Source organism: Pleurodeles waltl, chromosome 1_1, assembly GCF_031143425.1.
Source record: "Pleurodeles waltl isolate 20211129_DDA chromosome 1_1, aPleWal1.hap1.20221129, whole genome shotgun sequence".
Classification (NCBI taxonomy): Eukaryota; Metazoa; Chordata; class Amphibia; order Caudata; family Salamandridae; genus Pleurodeles; species Pleurodeles waltl.
In genome coordinates, this window is record NC_090436.1 from 363044411 (window position 1) to 363063421 (window position 19011).

Sequence of the window (19011 nt, forward strand, 5' to 3'; positions counted from 1 at the left end):
ACAACGTTCACGAATCAACAAGAGGAAAACCACAAGCCGACTGAAAACGAGCAACAATCAGACAGCAACACGCCATTCAGACAGTGATGCAACTTGAACGCACTCTCTTTCTTAGCAGCGAGGACTTCCATTAATCGTACCTGCTTCTAGTCTCGTCTTACTCCTGTTTGTTTATATCTAAAATAAGCCACGTTCGTCACCACGTGTGATTGTATCATTAAATTCCTATCAGAGTCATGTGAAAAGGAAAATTATCATATGCATATATAAAAGAACCCAGTAATACCATAACTGCCAAGGTTTCAGATTGCTATGTTTGACATTTTCATAATTTCAGTGTAATTATGAGTGCCATTTCAACGATTATGAGTGACACTTTCTTGCAAGCAAAATCAAGCGATGAAGACAAGGGAACTGTATAAATATCATAATATAGCGAGAATCATACACATTCCGTTGTACACCAGCGCCACCTTGTGGCTGATAAATACTACTTGGAGCTTCCCTAGCAAAATGAGAAACTTAAGCAAGAAGGTTTTAACGCACTTCATGATTTAATTGACAATCTCAGGTTAATCGGTAATGCTGGAAAATGACCGGAAATGCGTTACACTAGGTGGGGCTGTATTACACCAGAATAACTTATTAGAAAACTACGCAGTGATTCATACTTTTGAAAACTCGTGTTTCTCCTAGTGCTGGAAGTGACAATATTTTTTCGCTCCAGATAAGCATAGATGTAAGTCCTTATTCGCATTAATGCTTTTTCCGGTACAGGGAAAGTGGGTGGCCGGATCTCCTTTTAGAGCCAGTACATCAAAATCATCCATTGAGAGACAGAGAGTCGGAAATGGTGAATAACCTGCGGGCAGTTTTACCAGGCTGTTATCCACAGATACTCCTGGTTGCAGGCCCATAACAAGCCCTACTATGGCTGCTACTTTTTTGTTTTGAGACATTTTTATTTATTTTGAGAGTAACAGACATATTTATGTCAAGTACATGAAAGGATGACAGACAGTATCACATTACCTGTTCCCAGAGGGTCCAGAGATCACAAGCAAGTAACACATACTCTACAGGAGGCACTGGTCCGGAACAGTGCCTAGGCAAACAAACCCCGTACACAGTCACAACTGGCATGTCATGTCAAACACAGTTAATCTTAACAGTAGTGAAATGATATATATGTATGGCACCCAATTCTAGTGAATCACACATGTACTCCATCCAGTCCTAATCAGTGAAGTTAAGACAAAGCGGTACACATTTATAGCTAGTTTTCAGGAATAGTTGCCTTAAAGAAAAGAAGTGGAGCATGGAATTTGGAGAGGAGAAATGGTAGGGGTGTGTTCGTAAAACGTAAAGGAATATGGTGGCCGTCCCATCTCTCTAACAGTCCTGAAACATAAGAATTCATCCGAAAGCACCTGAAGCTCACTGAGGAGTGTGTCCCATTCCAGTGCAATGGGGACCCTACGCAAGCTACGGACTTCTTCCCTACGGAGGGCAACGATTCAGCTGTGCCCCACTTCAGGGTGGCCGCATACCAGCACTGCAACCATGGCAGAATAGTGTCCATCCACTTCATTGCAATAGTTCCCTGGGCTATCAGTAATTATGGCTGCTACTCACCACTGCTAAGAGCAGGTGCTAATATGCAGCAGGACCACGCCGAGGAGTGGGGTGCAGCGGAGTCATCTGGGCCCTAGGGAGGGAGTCTTGTTCCTGAGATGAGTAGGGGGGAAGGGATTATTTGCGGTGCAATCTGTTGTGCAAAAAGAGGTAGGGCGCAGCGAGACTCCACAGATGCCTGCAGCTCAGCATCTAGTGCCAGTGTTTTTAGGTCTGGAATTAAAGAGCCTGTAAATAACGGACTCAGTAATTCCAGGCCTGGATACACCCATGTCTCATGTAGGGTAAGAGACTCTGGGCTTGTTTCATGCACACGTGTACACAAGTGTACAGGCTGAACGTGTGAGTCTACAACCTAGCTAAACTCGGTATCTGCGCACAAGTAAACTATCATAGAAAGGAAGCTTCAGGCATTGGTGCCTACCTAGTGTAGACCTTATAATGTGAGTGGGCATTCACCGTATATAAAGGTCTATAGTGCTTACTGAAAAGGCTGTGTGCTCACTGCATTGTACTTTATGGGCAAACTCAGCACCACTGTTTTAGGCCAAGAGGTACGGGTCAGGTATCAATTTTAGGGTAAACATGCACCCAGAGTGCAGATCCACTGTCACATCTGTGATAACCGTACTCCTCAGTCATGATCACATTCCAGGCCTTTGTCCTCCCCCTCCCTATTGGGCCAAGTTAATTATTCAGTTGGCCAGCAGGAGGGTAAAAGGCCTACCCACACAATAGAGCAGTTAGCAGGGCTTGTCTAGTTCCTGGGAAACTAAGTAGTGGGGAGGAAACCTACATGTGTTAATTAGCTCTCTGCATTGCACCTGTGACCGGCAAGCCCACAGAAACAAAGGAACAAGGCCAGACATCAGAAGACAAAGCACAGGATTGGCTCCACATTAACATTTTGGTGTGAGGGAATCAGGCAGCTGTGTTAACGGGGGTGGGGCAAAGGCTCCCAGGGAAGATCTTTCCGTAGACCTGAGGACAGCAGGGTGATCTCCTGGCACATAGGTGCCCTGCAAGTAGCCAGGAAGCTGTGTGACTAGGGAAGTGCAGCAGGCAGGGTGTTCTGCTTGTTGGCATCCCCAAGCAGGAGAGTGCACCCTGAGCTCAGGCAGAGGACAGGCCTGGCAAGGGAGCAGCAAAATCATGATCCCCAGCAAAAGTAACATTTCAAGGCCAGGAGGCCCCAAGAAAATGCTCCTAGGTGCTGTAACTGGTCCCTAGAAGCAAAACGACACCAGGATGAAGCAAATCAACGCTACAGGGCCTGAGAAAACAACACCTAAAACTCGGTCTCCCAGAGAGACCAGCAGAAAACTGAGTGCCATGCTGTCTGCCACAAAAGTGAAGATGCCTCAAGGGAGGGCCAAGTGCCTTTTTATTTTAATTTCAATGGGGAAGGGATGTGGATGGGGCCAACTCCCAGTGCCCGTGCCCCTCCAACCCCGAGAGCAATCTCAGGCTTCAGAGACGTAATCTCCCTGAGCATGATGACATCTCAACAATCCCTGGGGCCCAATCGACCCAGGACAGAAGATAAAGAGAGAAGCTCTTGGGAGAGACAAAACCCCCAGGAGCATCACTGGATGCCTGTCCCCATTACCTGTGTCTAGAGGGAAGTATGAGGCACCTAGAACAGTACCCATTGCCCTCGCTGATTGCAGAAATCAAAGAGAACTTCAACTCTTCGTCCGCACATAACAGCTTGTAGGCCCAACACACCACCCACTACAAGGGAAAATGAATGTCACATAAGGCACACAACTATAGAAGCTGCCTGCCCCAAGTCTGAAGGCAACAACCAGGAATTATAGGCAATGGAAGTAACCAAAATCACATCAAAGCACCTCGTAAAAGGGAGCAAAATCCACACTACCAGTTCTAATGTACTACAACTTTGCAACAGCCTTCAAGTCGAAATACACAAACAACCAAAAGAGGTTGGGAGATGGGAAAGTCATCTAAACAATGCGCATTTTGCCATGGTTTCACTGGCACTTGTGTGGCGCACTCAATGATAAAGATAGTACAAGGACAAACAACAGTACAAACCAATGACTTAAAGCACAATCACACAGCAATACACATGCCTCAGCCAAGGGAAACAACTGTCCAGGGCAGAAGAACATAAGGATCTCAAAATCTGAAACCGGGCACAAAGGACGCAATCCCAAAGAACACAAAAGCTAACAAATTGGTGTACAGCATGAAAAATGCACTGGTGAACATCTCAGCACGGGTCAATCAGAAGAAACGATTCGAGATACGGTATCATAGGGCAGCCAAACGGGCAATTTGTATGGCCAGTCAGTAACCAATCACAAGAGAGAACCACACTAGGTGTTGCAAAAACGAAGGTTTTTTTATAACAACACTAAGGTTTCTCCACCTGGAGAGATCAACACACAAAAATATACACTAAGAAATAATCAGGAAAAGCATTAGAGTACATGGAGCCCTAAGAGGGCCAAACCATCAACTAAGAAAGTGCTATAAGAATGGAGGAGCCCAAACCGAGGTAAGTGTGTTAGGATCCTAGGGGCTGGGGGAGTAGGAAATTACCAGAGGTAAGTACTAGAATTTCCACAGGCACCTGGGTGCAGCGTTTTTATCGAGCTGGGGGTCCTGTAGACTAAAACAAGACCGTTGCAGTTAGATTCTTATGGATTCAGGACTCTTCACAGTGGACCCCGAGTCAACCAGTTGGCACAAAGAAGGTTGGAGAGTGCCTCCACCCGTGGATACCCAGAAGACTAGAGTACCTACACCAGGAAGCCCAGGTGCATAGGGATGAGGTGGCATCGGAAACCCTTCATTGGAGGCAATGGAAGCCTCGGTTGTCCAACTGCTGTTGTGACCTGTGTACCAGGTCGATGGGACCCGAAGGTAGATTCCAGATGAGAGGAACATGAAAAAGAAGGGGACAGTGTCCAGACCCCTAGGAGATGTCCAGGCGGTGCAGGAAGGCAATGCCCACTCTCTTGGAGGTGAGATTCCTACAGGACAGTGAAAGAAGAAGTCCAGCTGCAGTGTCCAGGGGTATGCCAGAGATCACAGAATTTGCCCACGAGCTGTCCCACGTTGGTTGCAGTAGGGTCAGTAGCCAGCAAGACCACCAGCAAACCTTTGCTGCAAATGCAAATCACAGTTGTAAGGAAGTTTGCAGATTTTGGAGGACCTGCAAGATCCTAGTGACTCGACCATTGGTGGGGAGTCAGGGCAGTCCTTCAGCAGGAAGGAAAGCCAGCCGGAGTTGGAGGAGCCCCCACAAGTGACTCACTGGCAGCAGGCACAGGGTGTCGCAAGAAGACCTCAGCAGCACAACAAACAGAAGCCTCACTTTGCAAGTGCTGCAGAGGGGAAGGTGAATCTGGAGTTACAGCGTGCTGGAGGATGGTGCTTTTTGGAGCTCGAAGATCTTCTTGGAGGAAGAGCCAACAAGCCTTAGCAAGGGCAACAGTCGCAGTGCACAAGGGTTCCATTCCAGTGGCTGCAGCAAGGGTCATCCGTCTCCTAAGTTGGTCAGAAGACAAGTTGGACATGGAGAGTAACATCGGACCACTACCTGTGAGCCGAGCCTTTATGTTGTCCATGTGACAGTAGGATCCACCAGCCAGTTTTGTTGTCTTGATGTGCCTTCAGATGCAGGGGAGTGACTCCTTCACTCCAAGGGAGATTCCTACTTGTTTCTGGATGCAGACAGAGTCCTTGTGACCCTGGAGGATGCACAGCCACGGATGTTGCAGAAATCTTGCAGGCGCTGGACAAACAATGTTTAAGTGGAAGCCCTCCCAAGCGGATACAGTCTTGGTTCAGATCCAAAAGCAGCAGTTCTGGAGGCCAGGAGCAGAAATGTCTTGAAGAGTGTTCTTTGAAGAGACTTGCTCGACGAATCTGAGGACCCACCCACGGGGGAGCCCCTGATTAACCCTAAAAAGGGTTGGTCACTCTCTGAAGTGACCCACCGATCAGAGGGAGTCAGGGATGCCATCTACTTGGCCTAACCAGTCAGATGCTCCCAGGGGCCTGTGCACATCTTATTTTCAAGATGGCAGAACCAACCGGCCACCTGGCAGAGCTCTTTGCAACTCCATAGGGAAGTGACTGGACAGGGTGGTGGTCACCCCCTGTCATTTGTGTGGTCTCATGCAAGAGCGGCAAATGGGGGTTCCTAAACTGGTGGAAACCAGGTTATGCAAGGAGGGCATATTTCCTTCAAAGCAGTCTGATGGCGCTTCGAGGCCACCCCAGCCCAGAGACATCCATTTCAAAAGGAGAGGTGGTCTCACCTCTCCCTGGCAGGAACTCCTTTGTTCTGCCTCACTCTGCTTGTGCTAATGTCAGCAGCAGGAAGGCAGAACAGTGTTTTGTGTCGGCAGCAGCGCGGGATGGCAGCCAGACCCCGTAAGGCTGCACAGGAAGAACTGGTGGATCCTCTAAGATTCCCTCAGAGTACAGGGGATCATGCAACTAGCACTGGAATCGGTGTAAATGCATGATTTTAAAATGTTTGATACAAAACATGCCTAGGTTTGGAGAAGCCATTATGTAGTTACATCACTTGTGTTGACCAGGGTACACTACATACCTTAGGATGGCTCCCTGCACTTACAAAGCCCAGAGAATGTAGTCTGGGGTTTGCAGGGGTACCCTGCTCATGCAGGAGTAACCTTGCACTTAGGGAGATGCGCCCTGTCCTTGGGCTGAAGGGCCTACCAGAGGGGTGACTTGTAGTGCTTAAGTGCAGTGACCGCTATATAAGGTAAGCCTTATATTGGTGGTGAAGGGGTGCATGCACCATTTCACACAGGCTACAATGGCAGGCCTGCAGACACAGTTTGCATAGGCTCCTACGGGTGGCACAATATATGCTGCACCCCATGGCAGACCCCTGGTGTACCAATGCCCTGGGTACCATATACTAGGGACTTACATAAGTGCACCAGTATGCCAATTGTGGTGTGTAAAAGTTTACCAGCAACCACTTTCACAGGAGAGTGCACAGGCACTGGGGTCCTGGTTAGCAGGATCCCATTGCACTACAGTCCAAACACACTGACACCAGGCATAAAGTGGGGGTAACTATGTCAGAAAGATGCTACTTTCCTACAGTTAAACCTAAAAAATAAATCAATAAGGCAGATCAGATGGTATGGGTAACAGACTCAAACCTAATGTCAGGATGTGATGTATTCACAACTCGTCTGTAGTCTCACAGCATTGGAGTGTGCTTCTGGAAGTCTACATTTATCTCACAGCTGGGAGCCAAGAATACCAGACAAATAAAATTGAAGAGCAGGATGAAATGAAGATCATATTGAAGATCCACAACAACAGATTCATAGGGTCGTTGCTAAGAAATGGACAAATAATGATGAGAAAAGCAAGGTGGGACAATTCCTAAAATCAGACAAGATGGGTCTGCCATGAGTATCGTACCGTATACCTGGGGATATGTCTCAGCAAAGAGGAGAGAAAGAGAAGAAGCACTGTCAAGTGGTTGAACAAGCAGCACCCACCCACCATGCCAAACTCTGCTGGTGCAATAGTCCACTGGTCGCGCTTGTGAAGGGTGAGCAGGCTGCAGACCCTTTGGAAGGTTGTGCTGAGCATCTGCCCGCTCTGTCCATGCATCAGAAATGGATCTGCAGTGGATCCAAAGCTGAACTAGTGATCTGGCCCACGACGTAGTGCCAAAGTACATGCAGAATCTTCAAAATATTTGTGATGTAAATTACACAAGCTAAATGTAAGAACATGATAACGATTTTATAATCAGTTACCTTTTGATACCAAGGGATTAATATCTACCATTCCCCACTGATTTGCAGGAAGATGGTGGTGCAACCCCAGTTATTGTATAATGTTGCCAACCTTCACCTGCTGCTCATCCCTCATTCCCTCTTTAGATACCTAAACATGTCTCACATCTGATTTGAGGGATGGGGAGCCACCAGGTAACTCTTTTCCATTCTAAAGCTATATGTGGGAGTATTAGCTCGTCTGGACTTAGAATGCCATTATTTAGCTGAACAGCTCCAACAGTGTTTCACTGACGGTCTGGCCGCCTCCTGCATAAGACAGGGTTTCATGTAAATACTTTAATGAGGGCTCACTGCACCACCCGTTGTTTTAGACAGACCATTCTACCCAATGCCACCCAGGGTTAGTCCATCCCCCTTTCTCTTAACTTAGTAGAACCTGTAAACTCACTAACATGAAAAAACCCTGTGCTTCTGCAGTACCTTTGCTAGGCCTCCCCACACACATAGGAGGGCTTTACTCAGGGCAAGTTTGTCAGAGATGCTGAAGGCCTCTCAAAATGATGAAAGTAAGGGACGACAGGACACCATATGCTAATATCACTGACTCTGAGACATTATATAGCTATTCTAGAAGTGGGCAAGCCACTGAAAGCTAGAGCCAGGCTGGAGTCTGAAGCCTGGCTCTGACTCAGATCGAGGTCCTCTTGGAATCTCAAACCCATAACCAGCTGAGCTTTCATGCGGCTTCTGTCTGCCTCCTTCCCTCTACCCAAAATCCGTTAGGGCCAGGGCTGTCAACTTTGGAACTGGGGAAGCAGGTTTGAGTCTCAGTATTAGTTCAACATCTTGTGATTCTGGGCAAACCACTTAATCTCTCCATGCCTATAAACAATGAATGTGACCTTGTGTAATGTAAGTGGTTTCATGTTAAGTGCTCCAATACCTTTGGGTTGAGTTCATGCTATATAAAAACTGCAGAAAAAACATAGCCTTAACATAAGGAAAGACAACCCATTTCTTTGCTAGTTTGTGCAAAGTTATACTAGAAAACGGGGATTAATTGCAGCTTTTCTGCTTAAACTGTGTGATCTTAGGCAAATATTTTACTTCACCAAAACTCTTTTTTCTTCATTAATGCATATGAAAGCACTTTCAAATACGCGAGTTCCAAATGTCAGTTGTACAAAAACCTATTGTATTAGATTAAAAATACTTAAATGTGACTTATTAATGTCAATGCTTCACATGTTAAAGAAATATACTTCTCTTGGATTTTATCATATTTTACATGATGTTTGTTGTATGATTTACACAGCAAAAACTTCAGGCCTTGGCTTGTGCACTGGTTCTAAGATTCAAGCCAGACCCTTTGCTCGGCTCTCCTTATTAAGCTCTTGGTTCGCCCACCTCAAAGCTATTTAATGGAGCAGTTGAAGTTCATTAAAAAAAAGCATGGATATTGCCATTGGTGGGGTTGTCAGTGAGCCCGGAGTCGGAATCAAAGGCATGGCTAAAAAAAGCAAAATATTCTATAACTATTTTGTTGATCTCCCACCGTCAGGTAACGACATATAAAATAATGCACACTTGAACTGACAAATAAATAAAAGTTAAACTAATAAGTGGGAGATGCACTATTTCATGTTATGAAACCTCTATTGGTTAATGCAATCACTACAGATGTGTATGTGTGCAACCAGAGGCCCGTAGAATTGATCCTGTGTTGTGCAGCAGAGAAAAGTGACCTGAGTATTTTTAGTCTAGGAGGTCCCTGAAAGCTCTGTGAATGTTTAAGTCAATACTTTCAACATGCATTATACACAGTATAATATAGGCTGTCACTTAACGTACACATAAATTTAGTTAAAAGATAAAAGTGCTTCCAAAGCATAGATTTCAGTTATATGCAGATCACACCCAGTGCAAACCTTTTTTATAACCGTCTATTAAAATCACCCACTCCATACTTCAGCTTGGAACCCCATTACAGTACCCTCCCCAAAAGAAAATATCTTGTTATCAGGAAGCTTCAAGGGACACCACCGACTAACGCCTCCCAAGCAGCCTTTACATTTAGCTATTAACTAACTGCACACATCTGAATTTCTGCGGGGAAGCAGACGCCTTAACACGGCGGCTTATTTCATTTTAGCTGCCTACCCCTCCGTCTGAATGCAGCACAGACTCCCCCCCCCCCCCGTCCACTTCAGCTGGGAATCTATTGTGGGAATTAACTTTTTCCCTTTAGCTGAGAGGCTTAATTTACGGACAAACGTGGTCTTCAATCAGGGACAACGGACGTTAGGGCTAATTTACAGACACCCCGCTTGGCACAAGCTTGTGGGTCATTTAGAGCCTCCCATTAACACTCTGGAGAAAGAGTAGAATGTCTGTAATCAGGTTACTGGACTTTTTACCACTCCTTAGCATTACGAACATTTCTGGTGTTACCTGAGGCTTCAGCACTATTACCAAGAGGTGACCCGGGAATACAGCACAACTTTCATGAATTATGAGCGGCCTCCAAAAGTCTTTTGCTGCCAGCAGACACTTGCATAACTAACGCTTACATCATTAATTGCAAAATCCCACTGTTACCCCAAATATTGCAGAAACATCTAACAGTTATAGTGACACCAGCCCAGACATGCTCCATATTTTGGACTTTGATGACTTTCTGTTTTTCATAGGTTTGACTAAGGAGCATAAAATATAGGCTTGTAAGTATTTGATTGGCAAGCTGTAGGAAAGTACCATCTTGCCTGGCATGTTACCCCCATATTTCACTGTATATATGTTGTTTTAGTTGTATGTGTCACTGGGACCCTGCCAGCCAGGGCCCCAGTGCTCATAAGTGTGCCCTGTATGTGTTACCTGTGTTATGAATAACTGTCTCACTGAGGCTCTGCTAGCCAGAACTTCAGTGGTTATGCTCTCTCATTTCTTTCCAAATTGTCACTAACAGGCTAGTGACCAATTTCACCAATCTACATTGGCATACTGGAACACCCTTATAATTCCCTAGTATATGGTACTGAGGTACCCAGGGTATTGGGGTTCCAGGAGATCCCTATGGGCTGCAGCATTTCTTTTGCCACCCATAGGGAGCTCCGACAATTCTTACACAGGCCTGCCCTTGCAGCCTGAGTGAAATAACGTCCACGTTATTTCACAGCCATTTACCACTGCACTTAAGTAATTTTTAAGCCACCTATATGTCTAACCTTTACCTGGTAAAGGTTGGGTGCTAAGTTACTTAGTGTGTGGGCACCCTGGCACTAGCCAAGGTGCTCCCACATTGTTCAGGGCAAATTCCCCGGACTTTGTGAGTGCGGGGACACCATTACACGCGTGCACTATACATATGTCACGACATATGTATAGCGTCACAATGGTAACTCCGAACATGGCCATGTAACATGTCTAAGATCATGGAATTGTCACCCCAATGCCATTCTGGCATTGGGGAGACAATTCCATGATCCCCCGAGTCTCTAGCTCAGACCCGGATACTGCCAAACTACCTTTCCCGGGGTTTCACTGCAGCTGCTGCCAACCCCTCAGACAGGTTTCTGCCCTCCTGGGGTCCAGCCAGGCTTGGCCCAGGAAGGCAGAACAAAGGACTTCCTCAGAGAGAGGGTGTTACACCCTCTCCCTTTGGAAAAAGGTGTCAGGGCTTGGGAGGAGTAGCCTCCCCCAGCCTCTGGAAATGCTTTGATGGGCACAGATGGTGCCCATCTCTGCATAAGCCAGTCTGCACCGGTTCAGGGATCCCCCAGCCCTGCTCTGGCACGAAACTGGACAAAGGAAAGGGGAGTGACCACTCCCCTGACCTGCACCTCCCCTAGGAGGTGCCCAGAGCTCCTCCAGTGTGCTCCAGACCTCTGCCATCTTGGAAACAGAGGTGCTGCTGGCACACTGGACTGCTCTGAGTGGCCAGTGCCAGCAGGTGACGTCAGAGACTCCTTCTGATAGGCTCCTTCAGGTGCTGATAGCCTATCCTCTCTCCTAAGTAGCCAAACCTCCTTTTCTGGCTATTTAGGGTCTCTGCTTTGGGGAATTCTTTAGATAACGAATGCAAGAGCTCATCAGAGTTCCTCTGCATCTCTCTCTTCATCTTCTGCCAAGGAATCGACTGCTGACCGCGCTGGAAGCCTACAAAACTGCAACAAAGTAGCAAAGACGACTACTGCGACCTTGTAACGCTGATCCTGCCGCCTTCTTGACTGTTTTCCTGGTGGTGCATGCTGTGGGGGTAGTCTGCCTCCTCTCTGCACTAGAAGCTCCAAAGAAATCTCCTGTGGGTCGACGGAATCTTCCCCCTGCAACCGCAGGCACCAAAGAACTGCATCACCGGTCCTCTGGGTCTCCTCTCAGCACGATGAGCGAGGTCCCTTGAACTCAGCAACTCTGTCCAAGTGACTCCCACAGTCCAGTGACTCTTCAGTCCAAGTTTGGTGGAGGTAAGTCCTTGCCTCCCCACGCTAGACTGCATTGCTGGGAACCGCGTGTTTTGCAGCTACTCCGGCTCCTGTGCACTCTTCCAGGATTTCCTTTGTGCACAGCCAAGCCTGGTTCCCCGGCACTCTAACCTGCAGTGCACGACCTCCTGAGTTGTCCTCCGGCATCGTGGGGCCCTCCTTTGTGACTTCGGGTGAGCTCCGGTTCACTCCACTTCATAGTGCCTGTTCCGGCACTTCTGCGGGTGCTGCTTGCTTCTGAGTGGGCTCTTTGTCTTGCTGGACGCCCCCTCTGTCCCCTCACGCAATTGGCGACATCCTGGTCCCTCCTGGGCCACAGCAGCATCCAAAAACCCTAACCGCGACCTTTGCAGCTAGCAAGGCTTGTTGGCGGTCTTTCTGCACGGAAACACCTCTGCACGACTCTTCACGATGTGGGAAATCCATCCTCCAAAGGGGAAGTTTCTAGCCCTTGTTGTTCTTGCAGAATCCACAGCTTCTACCATCCAGTGGCAGCTTCTTTGCACCCACAGCTGGCATTTCCTGGGCATCTGCCCACTCCCGACTTGATTGTGACTCTTGGACTTGGTCCCCTTGTTCCACAGGTACTCTCGTCAGGAAATCCATCGTTGTTGCATTGCTGGTGTTGGTCTTCCTTGCAGAATTCCCCTATCACAACTTCTGTGCTCTTTGGGGAACTTAGGTGAACTTTGCACCCACTTTTCAGGGTCTTGGGGTGGGCTATTTTTCTAACCCTCACTGTTTCCTTACAGTCCCAGCGACCCTCTACAAGGTCACATAGGTTTGGGGTCCATTCGTGGTTCGCATTCCACTTCTAGAGTATATGGTTTGTGTTGCCCCATCCCTATTTGCCCCCATTGCATTCTATTGTGACTATACATTGTTTGCACTGTTTTCTATTGCTATTACTGCATATTTTGGTATTGTGTACATATATCTTGTGTATATTTGCTATCCTCATACTGAGGGTACTCACTGAGATACTTCGGCATATTGTCATAAAAATAAAGTACCTTTATTTTTAGTATATCTGTGTATTGTGTTTTCTTATGATATTGTGCAAGTGACACTAGTGGTACTGTAAGAGCTTCACTCGTCTCCTAGTTCAGCCTAAGCTGCTCTGCTAAGCTACCTTTTCTATCAGCCTAAGCTGCTAGACACCCCTCTACACTAATAAGGGATACCTGGGCCTGGTGCAAGGTGTAAGTACCTCTTGGTACCCACTACAAGCCAGTCCAGCCTCCTACACAAGCCCTCCCACGAGAGTCCGCCTTTGATTGGGGATACCACCACTTGATAACCTCAGTGGTTAGAACACAGAACTTCACTTCTGCCATGGAGCAGTGTGCACTGACCCATCTGCACCAGCATAGCTTATGCAAGGCAGAGCTTAGGATGTCATACGGGATGGTTACGGTCAGGGCTGGTTTTAGCGTTAGTTGCGCCCTGTGCAACAGTCTCTTTTTGGCACCCCTCCTACCCGATGACCACCTCCTCAGACTCCCTCACTGCCATCCAGCAAATGTGCCCCTCATCTCTCCATAGCCTCCCTTTCACAAGCATTCATTTGTTTTAAAGCGCTTGTAAAGGCTGGCTTTACTAATCCACTCAGCTATCCACATAAAATATAATTCTGTTAAGCAGGCATATTAACCCTCTGTGCTACTTTATTGCGAGTCAAAGCTGCTGCTAGACAAACCTCCAATATCCCTTTCTAGCCTCAGCATTAATCACAAGAGGTATCTTGACATTTTAATTGCTTCCTGAAGGCTGGACACACAAGAAACGTTGCTTTTAAATCGTGAGTTTCGTAAGTTATTGCTAAACACAGCACCCCCCTGAGGTCAGCACCCGGTGTGGCGGCACTGCTCGCACAGCTCTAAAGCCGGCCATGGTTACGGTGGTCAGCCCTTCCATGAGGCACTCCTGTTAACACACCGGGTGAGTTTGGCCCTAGCTGGCTTGATCCACCCTGGGATTGCAGGATCAGCCGTAGGGGCTTTAACAGAGCTCCAGAAAGTAGCGAATTTCGTATTTTCGATATAGATTGGCTAAAAATAACAGCTGGGAAAGCTGGACAGAGCCAGGGGAAAGGGGGACGGGGTGACCAAACATGGGGAGGAGGAAACTGGTTTGCAACGGACAAGCAACACTGGGGTCGGAGCAGAGGGGCTGGTTTAAGCAACAACACAGGAAGAAATGCGGCAGGGCAAGCAACAATGACATGCAAGTAACTACAAGGGAAAAAACTTAGAAAGTTTGAGCAGTGGAAGGACACACAATGGAACTATTGTAAAGCTATTTTATCCATGTTTTAGACACGTTGTTTTAAGCTAAATTAGGCCTGCCACTGTGCACTTCAACCCTGTTACATTTTATTCAGCATTGCTTTATTAGGGTCGAGCCTGCGTCGCATGCGCTTGCGCATGCGTTTCGCTGAGCGAGACGCTTTAGGAATTCAAAAGGGCTCGGAGCCCCGTCCACGTCACGTCAGTGTCTTTCATTGGCTCGTGGGCTTGCCTGTTAAAATCTGCTTGATTTCATTAGTGGAAGGCACGCATACGTCATGTCTTTTCCGGTAGATAGCCCTACTCGAGCGCATCGACCAAGTACAGAAAACATACGAGGCTCGCTGCTTTCCGTCCGGTTCGTGGACTACTTTTTCTCTAGTTTCCCAGCGCGATCTCGCTTGGCATAATATCGCCCATATTACACGCTTAATTGCACTTTTTCCGGTTATTGCACTTTTGCAGATAGGTTTCATGACGAGTGAAAAGTCCGGTTAGAAGTTTACAACGCTATCAGCTCTAACACGAGCAAAGGCGAGACCCGTTGCATTGCAAATGCTTGTTTTTTAGCAATGGCAACATTTGTGGTACTGTTTTATTTTCTTTATCTCATTGTACTTTCACCTAGGAAAGCATAACGTTCTTAGTAGGACAGTTATTTCACTTTATGATTTCTCCAAGGCTACAGTCAGATAGGGTTCCCCACAAGCATGGTATGCTGTTTCTCCAACATTCACAGAAATACACACCCATACATGAGGGCTATTTCTTAGAATACTAGCTGTTTTATTATAAAAACACCCCTTTATCCCAGACACGTTAGAGGGTAGATTCCAGCCAGATGACCACAACAGCATGCTGATTGCTGCGCTGCAGCTACTTGCTTAGATGGCCGGACCCCTGGACCACATGGGGGCGGTGTCTCGCTAGACTACAGGCTTCTTCCTCCAGGTATGAGGGATGATGTACCCCCAGGGGGGGAACCGGAAAGGCAGATTAGGCTTATTGCGCTGTGCTCAGACATAGTGTAGGTAGGAGAAAAATATACATCACTCCTAGTGACAGTATGGTAGGACTGTTCTTGTGTTTTACTCTGTTAGTCACCTGATTGTTTTTATTGTGTTTTATCATTCTAGTTATTGCAATACATGCCTTTTTATCTAAGATGCAATTATTTCAATAAATCCTTATGGAACCATATTCTGCCTCTGTTGTCTTTGCCTGTATGAGACCCATTGGTAACTGAGAGAAAGGGAAGGGATCTGATCGACCATGATTACCCTGAGGAGTCTTCCTTGTCATGCCTGGTTGCCACAATCATCTCGGCCAGAGATGAGGTGCTGCTAGTTAGCCAGAGAACCTGGATTAGGCCCGACAGGCGTCATGTGGTGCATAATTCTAATTAGTAGTCACAATCCATGTGATCCTGTCTCCCAAATGCAGTGGCCTCATTAGCATAATGAGAACCTACGTGACATGGCACCACCAACGTTCGGTCAGGCACTAATACTCAGCCCCTCCTAAGTATCTCTGTCTCATTTAAGGCTAAAGACACCTTGATAGTATATGCAGAGACGTCCGTGGTATTGAGGATTTCCTCCTCACCTAAATAGGTAGTACCTATCTTGCGCTGGAGGTTGTTCAAGCTTGAACCTTAAAAGGACTAATCCCCATTAGGTGACATTATCGCTGAACATATTTCTACTGTTAAAATGGCGAACCCACAACGGGTAGCAATTGCAGTAAATATGCGAACACCCCTTAGGCTCATCCAGCCTACAGAACAGAAATGTTTTACTCCATTCCGAGAGAGAGTCCAGAGAGAGAGAGTCGAGAGAGAGAGAGAGAGTCGAGAGAGAGAGAGAGAGAGAGAGTCGAGAGAGAGAGAGAGAGTCGAGAGAGAGAGAGAGTAGAGAGAGAGAGAGAGAGAGAGAGAGAGAGAGATATGCAGACTATTAGTGGGAAGATATTGCGTTTTGGTTAGCTCAAAAAATAAATGCACTGGAAGCAGTTTTTCCTCATACCGGACCACAGGATAAATATAGAATTCTCACTATGTGCTTACCATTCGGGATGGTCTGCACAGGTGAAAACTGCAATACACAGGGCACGGTATTTGCCACACTATACTACCGCACAGGTACACCAACACTTGCCAATCTTCTGGAGGTGTTAAAACAAATTCAAGATGAATACGGGGCTGCTCTGACCCTGGATATGGGGATGCAATTAATGGGCAACTTTGCCACAGTATCCTCAATTATATTAAGTAACTTTAAAGCAGTGCGCATGCGGCTCCGTGATGTCCCTCCACAGGATCAAGAATGTGAGCTGACAAAGATTATCACGGCGACCTACTCGAGCATTGGTCAAGATAGTCTGGGGGCCAGACCGATTAAACCACAATGTCAAGGCAGATCTAATAAAGATACTTCCAAACATGTGCCTGAAGGTTCCAAAAAACGCTGGGATAAAAAAATAACAAACACCTAAAAAAGAAAGAGGAGAATCTCCACATGCATAGACCCTACAAAATAGGTATAATCTTAGAAATTGGGATAATATAAAGACGCCTGACATATATCAATATACTGATACACACCAATCTCGTTCGGTTCAGGACTCACCAGAAAAGTGCGGTGAGAGAGGTGGGTGGTCAGAGCAGCGAATTGAGTACGTGAATCTGAGAAAGTGCTCACAATGCTCGTCTAAAGTTTCAGTTAAAAAAATGAAGAGAAACTTCCCCAACAAAAACCCCAATTTAAAAAGAAAAAAGTGGCAGCGGTTCCAATTCGACATGCCACTCAAGAAGAGGGCTTTACTGAAGAAAAGGAAGTAGGCACTGGCACTGCTCGACAGTGCAGCAGAGGTCACAATAGTTCACCAGGATCTTCAAGAGCATCTGGAGGTGAAAACAACTAATAACTTCTTACAAGTTGAGACTGTGGGTAGGAGTGTCTCCACGCCAGATAGGGACTAGAGAGTAACTATTCAGTTAGAAGGGGACATTGAACGCATAACTGACGCTATCTTTTGGGACCGCGTTGTCTCTATTTATGATATTTTCTGGCTGAAAAAGATTGGCTGCCAGAATTCATCCGCAATCTACCTTATGGAGAGGATGTGGTTGAAAAATCCTTCTTGCCCTTTGTTCCCAGAAAGCTAGTTGAAATGCACACCATTGATTGGGCAGTGGCACAGGCACCTGCGCTGTATCACAATCATGTAGGATGGGACAAAGATTCCACCTACCACGTAATACCAATAAAATCCCAACCCTAACCGCAACCCCAATACACTATAAAATATGATGCTAAAGCACCTGTGAGGGAAATCCTCAATCAATTGGAGTACCAGGGTGTTATTGAACCCTCAGACCCCTCCATGAGTAATCCATTATTTCCAGTTGCTAAACCCGACCATTCATATAGAATAACTTTAGAGTACAGGCATTTAAGTCACACAAAAACATATGCCATACAAAATGCACACAGCACAGCACTTGTGAACAACATAGTGCGCAGAAAATACAAGACGATCCTGGATATATCTAACAGGTTTTTCTGCCAAAAAATAGCGCCTGAAAGTAGGGACCTAACAAGTTTTAGTGCCCTTGGCTCGCAGAAAAATTCTGCAGACTCCCACAGGGGTACAAGAACAGCCCATGACTGTTCTCCGCTTGTTTAACATCTATTTTACACGACATTGACCCTGAGGTGTTGTCATATGTGGATGACATTTATCTCACAGACGACAACCTCATGCAACATTTAAGATGGGTAGCCCGCATTGCTGTAGTATTTGCCGCAATCGGCCACAAATTTAACTTAAAAAAACGAAAATAGCATTCCTTAGTGTCCTGTTTCTGGGATACGAACTGTCGGATGAAGGCAGGAGCATGGCGCCCACATTTTTTTTTTTAGAAAAATGCGCACAGCTACAACCTCCAAACACAATAAAAAAGCTCCAGTCAGTGTTTGGCCTTTTAAACTTTGGCAGAACGTATATTCCAGATTATGCACAACGCATCAAACCATTATACGACCTAATACGTCCTGATTTTACTGGTACATTTTGGACAGTTGAACACACATGCATTCTAAAAGCTTTGCAAAAAGGCATGCTCGAAGCAAAACATTTGCATACAAGGGACAATAAAAACATTTGGTCATCAGAGTAATGCTGGGGCCATTGGTTCCACCTACGACAAAGACACGTCCCAGACAAGTTAGAGGGAGATTCCAGCCAGATGACCACGACAGCATGCTGACTGCGGACTGCTTCGCTGCAGCTACCTGCTTACACGGCCGGACCCCTGGTCCACATGGGGGTGGTGTCTCCCTAGACTACAGGCTTCTTCCTCCAGGTATGAGGGATGATGTAACCCGAGGGGGGAAACCCAAAGTGCAGATTAGGCTTATTGCGCTGTGCTCAGGCATAGTGTAGGTTGGAGAAATATATACATCACTCCTAGTGACAGTATGGCAGGCTACAGTCAGATAAGGTTGCCGAAAAACGTGGTATGCTGGGTCATCAACATTCACAGAAAATACACACTCATACGTGGGGACTATTTCTTAGAATATTTGCTGTTTTATTATAAAAACACCCCTGTGTCCTAGACATGTTCGAGGTAGATTCCAGCCAGATGACCACGACTGCATGCTGATTGCTTTGCTGCAGCTACTTGCTTAGACGGCCGGACCCCTGGTCCACATGGGGACGGTGTCTCTCTAGACTACAGGCTTCTTCCTCCAGGTATGAGGGATGATGTACCCACAGAGGGGAAAGCCGAAGGGCAGATTAGGCGTATTTCGTTGTACTCAGACATAGTGT

The 19011-nt window shown here is 46.6% G+C and overlaps 1 protein-coding gene across 1 annotated transcript in view; it reads right to left on the reverse strand.

Annotated features, from left to right (window-relative positions):
* CENPK (centromere protein K) overlaps positions 1-19011 on the reverse strand; it is a 220695-nt gene that overhangs the window by 73054 nt on the left and 128630 nt on the right. The window lies entirely within an intron of this gene.